Source organism: Balaenoptera borealis (genome assembly GCF_965194805.1).
Source record: "Balaenoptera borealis genome assembly, chromosome: 15".
In the NCBI taxonomy this organism is placed as follows: domain Eukaryota; kingdom Metazoa; phylum Chordata; class Mammalia; order Artiodactyla; family Balaenopteridae; genus Balaenoptera; species Balaenoptera borealis.
In genome coordinates, this window is record NC_138871.1 from 49,116,483 (window position 1) to 49,124,011 (window position 7,529).

Genomic DNA, 7,529 nt, shown 5'->3' on the forward strand with positions numbered 1-7,529 from the left:
CACAGATACAGTTTGCATAAAGTAGAGCCCATAGACATTGAACTATAAACTTCTTCCTCCCTTAGTGACCTTAGTATCATGGTACTCAGGGCAAATATGGAACTTTTTGTATTGTGAAAATATAGGTATTTCGAGAAATTTTCTTCTGTTGAATCACTGATTGAGTGACTTCCAGACCAAGTCTTCATAGTTCAAGTCTGCAGAATTATGCTTATGATAAGATAATAAATGCATATTCATTAACCAGAACCATATTGAAAGAGCTCTAGGCAAGTGTACAGTATAATAAATTTGGCATAGAGAAATGAGGTATTTGTTAGAATCAGCTCACCTCTATGGGACTGTTTTACTCATATGACTTAGCTAGCTTCCCCAGTAAACGCCAAAATTTGCTCTGGGTCACTTTGGTGTAGAAAAAAAGAAATAATCAAGCATTAGAAGTTGAGTAAACAAACTAGCCGAATTAATTAGCATGGATACTATTTTGTGTCATAAATAATAGTCAAATCTCTTGAGGGGAAATGAAAATTGGCTAAGAAAAATCATAACCATGCTAATTTACTGCCAAGTTTTTATCTTCGGCCACTAAGTGGGCATTGCTAGTGCTATGGACAATATAAAAGTAACTAAAATATTTAACTAAAGAAACATTTTAATGTGAGTGGTTAGTTCAACTCAGTTAAAAGTCAAGTTCATAGGAATGTGTGCCCTAATGGAAAACCTAGCAATATACTAGTCTAGTGTCACTGATGAAATAAAATGTACCTTGAACTGTAAACATATCTATACTGGTAATCAGTGTTTTGTTTTGTTTCTTGTTGTTTGTTTTTGTTTTACTATGGCGTAAGGCAGTGAAATAGGGAATAGTAAGTGGGAACATAGAAGCTGATCCTCCATGACTTCAGCAAGTAAATGGATGCGGGGATAGGTGGCTGAGGTTCTCACTATAAGCCTACAGTTGGAATGCATGACCTGAAAGAAATATAGATTGTAGATGAAGATTTCTAGATATGTCATGCTAGTTAGAGGAAACGAGGATTTAAGTATACAGTCTTATGAGATCCACATCATAATGGGTGTGAGAAGCACAAGCTCTGCTCTCCAGATGCTAACAACCTAGTGGAGAATGTATACCATGGACCTATAAAGCTAAAATGAAAGACAATGTCCGAAATGCAAATACCCTATTCTGTAGGAGTTGATAAGTGAAAAATGCGTCATTCATTCAGTTACCAAAAAAAATTTGGTTGTCCCTGATGGTCTAAACCCTATGGTGGAAGCTGGGGCTAGAGAGAGAGTAGTATGAGTACCTTGCCCCCAGACAGCTTATAGTCTAATGACAACTAAAATGCATTACTATAAAACAATGGGGAAGAAAGATTTTATGCAATAAATACTGTGTGAGCTCAATAATAGTTAAAATTTATTGAGCACTTACTATGTCCTTTGTACTGGTCCAGATATGTTGCATGAATTAACTTATTTAACCTTATAATAAACCTATAAAGTAGGTACTGTCATTATCATCTTCTTTTAAAGGTGAAGGAGCTAAATAAAGTGTGCCCAAGTTTACATAGCAAATAGTTGATATATTTTGGCTTTGAATGACTCAGAATAGCCCTAGGTCCTCACTGTGCTGGACTACAGAACTCTACCATCTCACACAAACCAAAGTTTATCTGACTAAGAATCTAAAAAGTAAGTTCAGTCAGGGTTGTTTTCTAGCTGGATAAAATGCCTTCCTGATCCAAGTATTAAAGAGAAATTTAGCTGGTAAAGTGTTAGAAATAAGGGAAGTGCACAGAGTGAGCATGTCAGACAGAGGAGAAAGCATCAGCAACGTTCAAAGAGGAGCATGGTATATCCTGGAAATCAAAGGCAAACCAGTGTTACTGAGCACAAAGACAGGGACTCAGAAGCAAGAAACAGGGCTAGTTTACTGGTGAAGAAGATTGGGCAGGAAAAATGATATAAGTACTTATAATGATACTTACTTACCAGTGGTCCTGGCAAAACAATCTAAAAAGCCTGAGGAACAAAACAAACAAACAAAAAAGTAAGGAGGTTATATGCTTTAGTTTATCTGGGTTTGGGGTTTTATTGTTGTTGTTGCTATAGAGTTGTGGGAATTCTTTTATATCTTGCATAATAATCCTTTATCAAACATATGGCTTGCAAATATTTTCTTCCGCCTTTAGTTTGCCTTTTTCACATCCTTGATTGTTTGCTGTGCAAAGCTTTTAGGTGTAATGTAATCCATTTGTCTATTTCTTGGTTGTTTCCTGAGCTTTTGGTGTTATATCCAAGTCATTGCCAAAGCCAATGTCAAGAAGCCTTTTCCCTATTTTCTTCCAGGAGTTTTACAGTTTGAGGTCTTATGTTAAGGCTTTTATCCATTTTGAGCTTATTTTGGATAAGCTTATTTTGGACCCTTATGATATAAGCGTCCAATTTCAATCTTTTGCATATGGATATCCAGTTTTCCCAGTACCACTTATTGAAGAGACTATCCTTTCCCCATACATATAATATGTATGTTCTTAGCACTCTTGTTGAAATCAGTTGAATGTTTATGCATGGATTTATTTCTGAGATCCCTATTCTGTTCCCTTGACCTATATGTCTGTCTTTTATGCCAGTAACCATACTTTTAAAATTACTTTAGCTTTGTAATATATTGAAATCAGGAGGTGTTATGTGTCCAGCTTTGTTTTTCTTGCTCAAATAACATGAATAGACATTTCTCCAAAGAAGACATACAGATGGCCAACAGGTACATGAAAATATACATCAGCAATCTTCAGGGAAATGCAAAACAAAACCACAATTAGTTATCACCTCACACCTGTAAGGATGGCTATTATCAAAAAACAAAAGATAACAAGTACTAACAAAGATGTGGAATAAAAGGAACCCTTATATACTGTTGGCATAAACAGTGAATTGGTGCAGTCAGTATGGAAAACAGTATGGAGGTTCCTCAAAAAATTTAAAAAATAGAACTTCCACATGACCCAGTAATCACACTTCAGGGTATATATCCAAAACTTTTGAAATCTGGATCTTGAAGAGATGTCTGCACTCCCATGTTCATTACAGCACTATTTATAGCCAAGTTATGGAAACAGTGTTAATGTCTGTCAATCAATGAATGGTTAAAGAAAATTTGGCAGTTATATACATTAGAATATTATTCAGTCTTAAAAAAAGAAACAAATCCTATTATTTGTGAAAACATGGATTAACCTAAGTAAGGTAGGTCAAACACAGAAGGACAAACAACACAGAATTCCACTTACAGGAAGAATCTTAAATAGTCGAACATATAGAAACAAAGTAGAATGGTAGCTACCAGGGACTAGACGTGGGGACTAGTGAGGAGGCATTGGTCAAAAGATGAAAATTTCAGTTATGCAAAATGAAGACGTCCTAGAAATCTACTGTACAACATAGTGCCTATGGTTAACAATACTATATTTTATATTTATGTAAACAAAACTTATATATTTTGGTCCCAGGGCAAGCTGCCTCCCAGAAATTTGCATAAACAGACAAATATAGAGAAGTGATTCTATGAAGTTTACCAAGAGAGACGCCAGGAGCAGATGCCCACGGCTGGAGCCAGTACCTGTGGGAACACTTAAACTGTGATTGATGAGTTGATGCAGGCTCAATCTGGATAAGCTTGAGAGTTAAAATCTCTGGAGTCCCATTCTTAGCAAGGCCCCAAGTTTCACCTTCAGGAGCCCCACCAGGATCTTGGGTGAATATTGGAGAAAATTCCCCCTCATGTTTCCAATAGCAAGAGGGGGAAATTAGCTCTTTTTAAATACAGCCACAGTAGTCTATTCTCCTTTTTAAAAAAACCTGCTCTCAAAGAGTACGATCTTGCCAGAGCCTAACTAACTTGTGTTTTACCAGAGCCTAACCAAGTGGAAGGCAAATGCTCAATTCCTGGCCCATCTAGCTTTGCTGTCTCATCTAAGACGGAAAAAATAGTGAAGCATTTGTGAAGGCCACAACCCTGGGGAACAGGCTCACTAAAGATTTTGATCGAATTACAGGATTATAGAATGCTTCCCCTTCCACACCTTACTGTCACGTCAGTCAGGCTTCTCTGTAGAAACAGGGGACTACAGCTGAAAGAACTAGAAGCTTCATTCTCTATTTAAAAAAGGAGTATCTAAGAAAACAAAAGAGACAACAGAGGAGACAAATACAAGGACACTAAAGGAGATGTTAGTTTCTGACACCTAAATCTACAGCAAAAATTAAACACAGTCTAACTCCTATCCAGATAAACATAAGACCTCACACTAAAGGCTCATTTGTCTCAGTTCCTCTTACCTGATATATCATGTCTGGCTATCAACAAAAAAACTACAAGGCATGCTGGTGACCTAAATGGGAAGGAAATCCAAAAAAGAGGGGATATATGTATATGCATAGCTGATTCACTTTGCTCTACAGCAGAAACTAACACAACATTGTAAAGCAACTATACTTCAATAAAAATTAATACAAACAAATTATGAGGCATGCTAAAAGACAAAAGCAATCTGAAGAGACAAAGTTAACTTCAGAACCAGACTCAGATACAGCATTATCAGACCAGGAGTTTGAAACAACTATGATTAATACTCTAAGGGCTGTAATGGAAAAAGTGGACAACATACAAGAACAGATGGTTAATGTAAGCAGAGAGATGGAAATCCTAAGAAATTTTCATTCTAATGATAATTAAAATATCTGTACTCCTAAATCAAGAAATGGGTCATTAGTTAAGGCATCTTATGCACTGAGATTATTTATCAAGATTTTTTTCAGACACAGAAACACCTACATAGACTGTTCTTGATGCAGTTCCTCATAGAACAGCCTCGCATGTCTCCCAAAGAAGAATATCATATATTTTCACCTGCTAATAGTGATGGCAAAGCATAAGTGATATTATAAGATTAAATCATCCCTTGTACCCACAGATAAAGGAAGTGGTCATGGGAATTGAGACAGAAATGATCATCAATAAGCTAATGTGTCAGGTTCAAGTTCTATATGGGTAGGAACCTTAGGTGTTCTATTCACTACTGAAAACCCAAGGAAACTTTGTACAGTACTTTAATTTCATCTGTTGTACCATAACTTCTTACCAAGTATCCCTTCAGGTTAATCCACAAGACACTCAAAAATGCTTTCATTTTCACGTAACATAATCAGCACTTTTAGCTGTAGACTCTCTCTGACTCAGAAAAATGGAACTGTCTTTCATTTCCTGATTCAATGAAATGGAGTCCCTTCTATATGCCAAGCATCACAGGGGAGTGCCAGTAATAGAAAGGTGAAAAGATTTGGCCCCTCCATTCAACAAGATTATAGTCTAGAAAAACCTTGTTCAAAGAATCCTATCATGAACACTAATTATATGATAATGAGAAACTAGATCAAGTATGAGAGAACCAATAATCCATTAGCTACGATCACATCTGCGGCAAGTGAAGTCCTATGTAGGGAGCAATTTCCAAGGAACTTAGAGGACATGGGGAAAAGTAGGAGACTCAAAATAGACTTTATCAACAGTCTAACTGCCTAGAAATATCTAACAATTTTCTTTCTTTAAATCCAATCTTTAACCCTCAGTTGATAAATCTCAACATTTCTGAAAGGGAGCCCCCAATTGACAAATATTCCTCTTGAATATAATTAGGGACTTCCAAGTGTTTTGCCACATGTCAATTTCCAGGGTCATGTGTCACACTCCAAAACAGTAATATTGCTATATCCAATCAGACCAGTTTTTTCTTTTGGTTTTTTGCACAATACCAACCATGTATAATTAACCATATAAAACAAATTGCTGTCAGATTTGCTCAATGCAATTTTGTATTTATTGCATTTAGCCATTATTCCTCATCTAATTTGTAATGACAACATTTATTGAGTGAAACCATGTGCCTGGCACTTTTCTAAGCATTTTATACAAATTTATCTCATACAATCTTTATGATACAATCTTTATTTAACTCTTAATAGATATTATACATTTCTGTTAAGGTTACATAAAATACAACTGACAAATACACTTATCAAGAACTGTAAAGGGTCTGAATTTGACCTTACTTGAAGCTAACAAGAGAGTCTGCCACATTTCAGACATGCTGTTGGAAGTCACAAGACTTTTGGATCAGAGACAAAGAACAGTATATTACTTGAGCAAAAACAGTAGTCAGAGTATCACCATTTTTACACTGTTCCCTGAGCTCTAAATCCCACAGAGCCATGTGAAGAGGGCCAGATGGTACTTGTACTTGCAATGGGTTGCATTATAGGAGATAAACCCTGAGCTTAGGAAACTTGACTCTTTTAAAATGGGTAGGCAGAAAGCATGCCTGCCTGTCCTTTGCTATCAAGCAAGACACTGTATCATCCAAGGACATCCACTGTACAAACATCTTTGAAAAGATAGCCTGGAACAAAGGGAAGTCAATGCCTCACAAGACTTGCAGAAATGCAAAACACCTATGAAGAGTTTCCTCCCAACAACTCCTATTCCTAAAACATGAACTTATTTCTTTTTTGTGATAAATCTGTGTTCCCTAAAAGGAAATTCCATGTGGAAGATACTACAATTTATCTCCTCCTTCCCATTATTCCATTCTATGTCATAGGAAACAAATCCCCTAGATTTCAGAGGACACATAGATTTCCAAAATATATTTCCCAACTCTCTTGCAAGTAGATTTGACCACATGGCAAATGTCTAGCCCATTATATTCCAATAGACATATAATTCAAACCATGTATGTAATTTAAAATCTTCCATTAGCTATATTTTTAAAGTAAAAAGAAATACATGAGAGTAATTTTAAAGATGTTTTAATCCAATATATCCAAAATAGTATCATTATAACATACAAGCAATATAAAAGTACTAAGGATATATTTTACATTATTTTTTCATACAAAGTCTTCAAAGTCCATTGTGTTTTAAACTTACAACATATCTCAATTTGATATTGAGCTATATTTCACATCCTCAATAGCCATCTGTGGCTAGGGGCTATTGTACTGGACAGCACACATGTAGCCAATAAGATTTGAGAGGAAATGTGTGCAATTTCCAAGCTGTATCCTTAAGGGGAGAAGAATGCCTCATCTATTCTGCTGCTTTGATGCGGTAATGATGACAAACAATATTAGACATAGCAGGACAACAGGATAAGAAATGGCTGGATTTCGGGGAAAAAAATGGAGCATGTAAACAATGACCTGCTATCTACACTGTTATCAGAGAGAAAAAGAAACATTGCTTTAGTCACTCTTTGTTGTCTCTAATAGCAATTAAAAATATATAAATTGTTTTTTATTCATTTATGTATTCTCATTACCAAATGGAATGTAAGTCTGAAAATGTTTATTGAGGTAAGATGTGAGGGTAGAGCAATGACCCAAGTCACAAGGTCATCTTAAAAATGAGTATGTAGTGGCTGAGAGTCACACTCAGAAGTGGATGCTGCCTGGGATCAATTTCT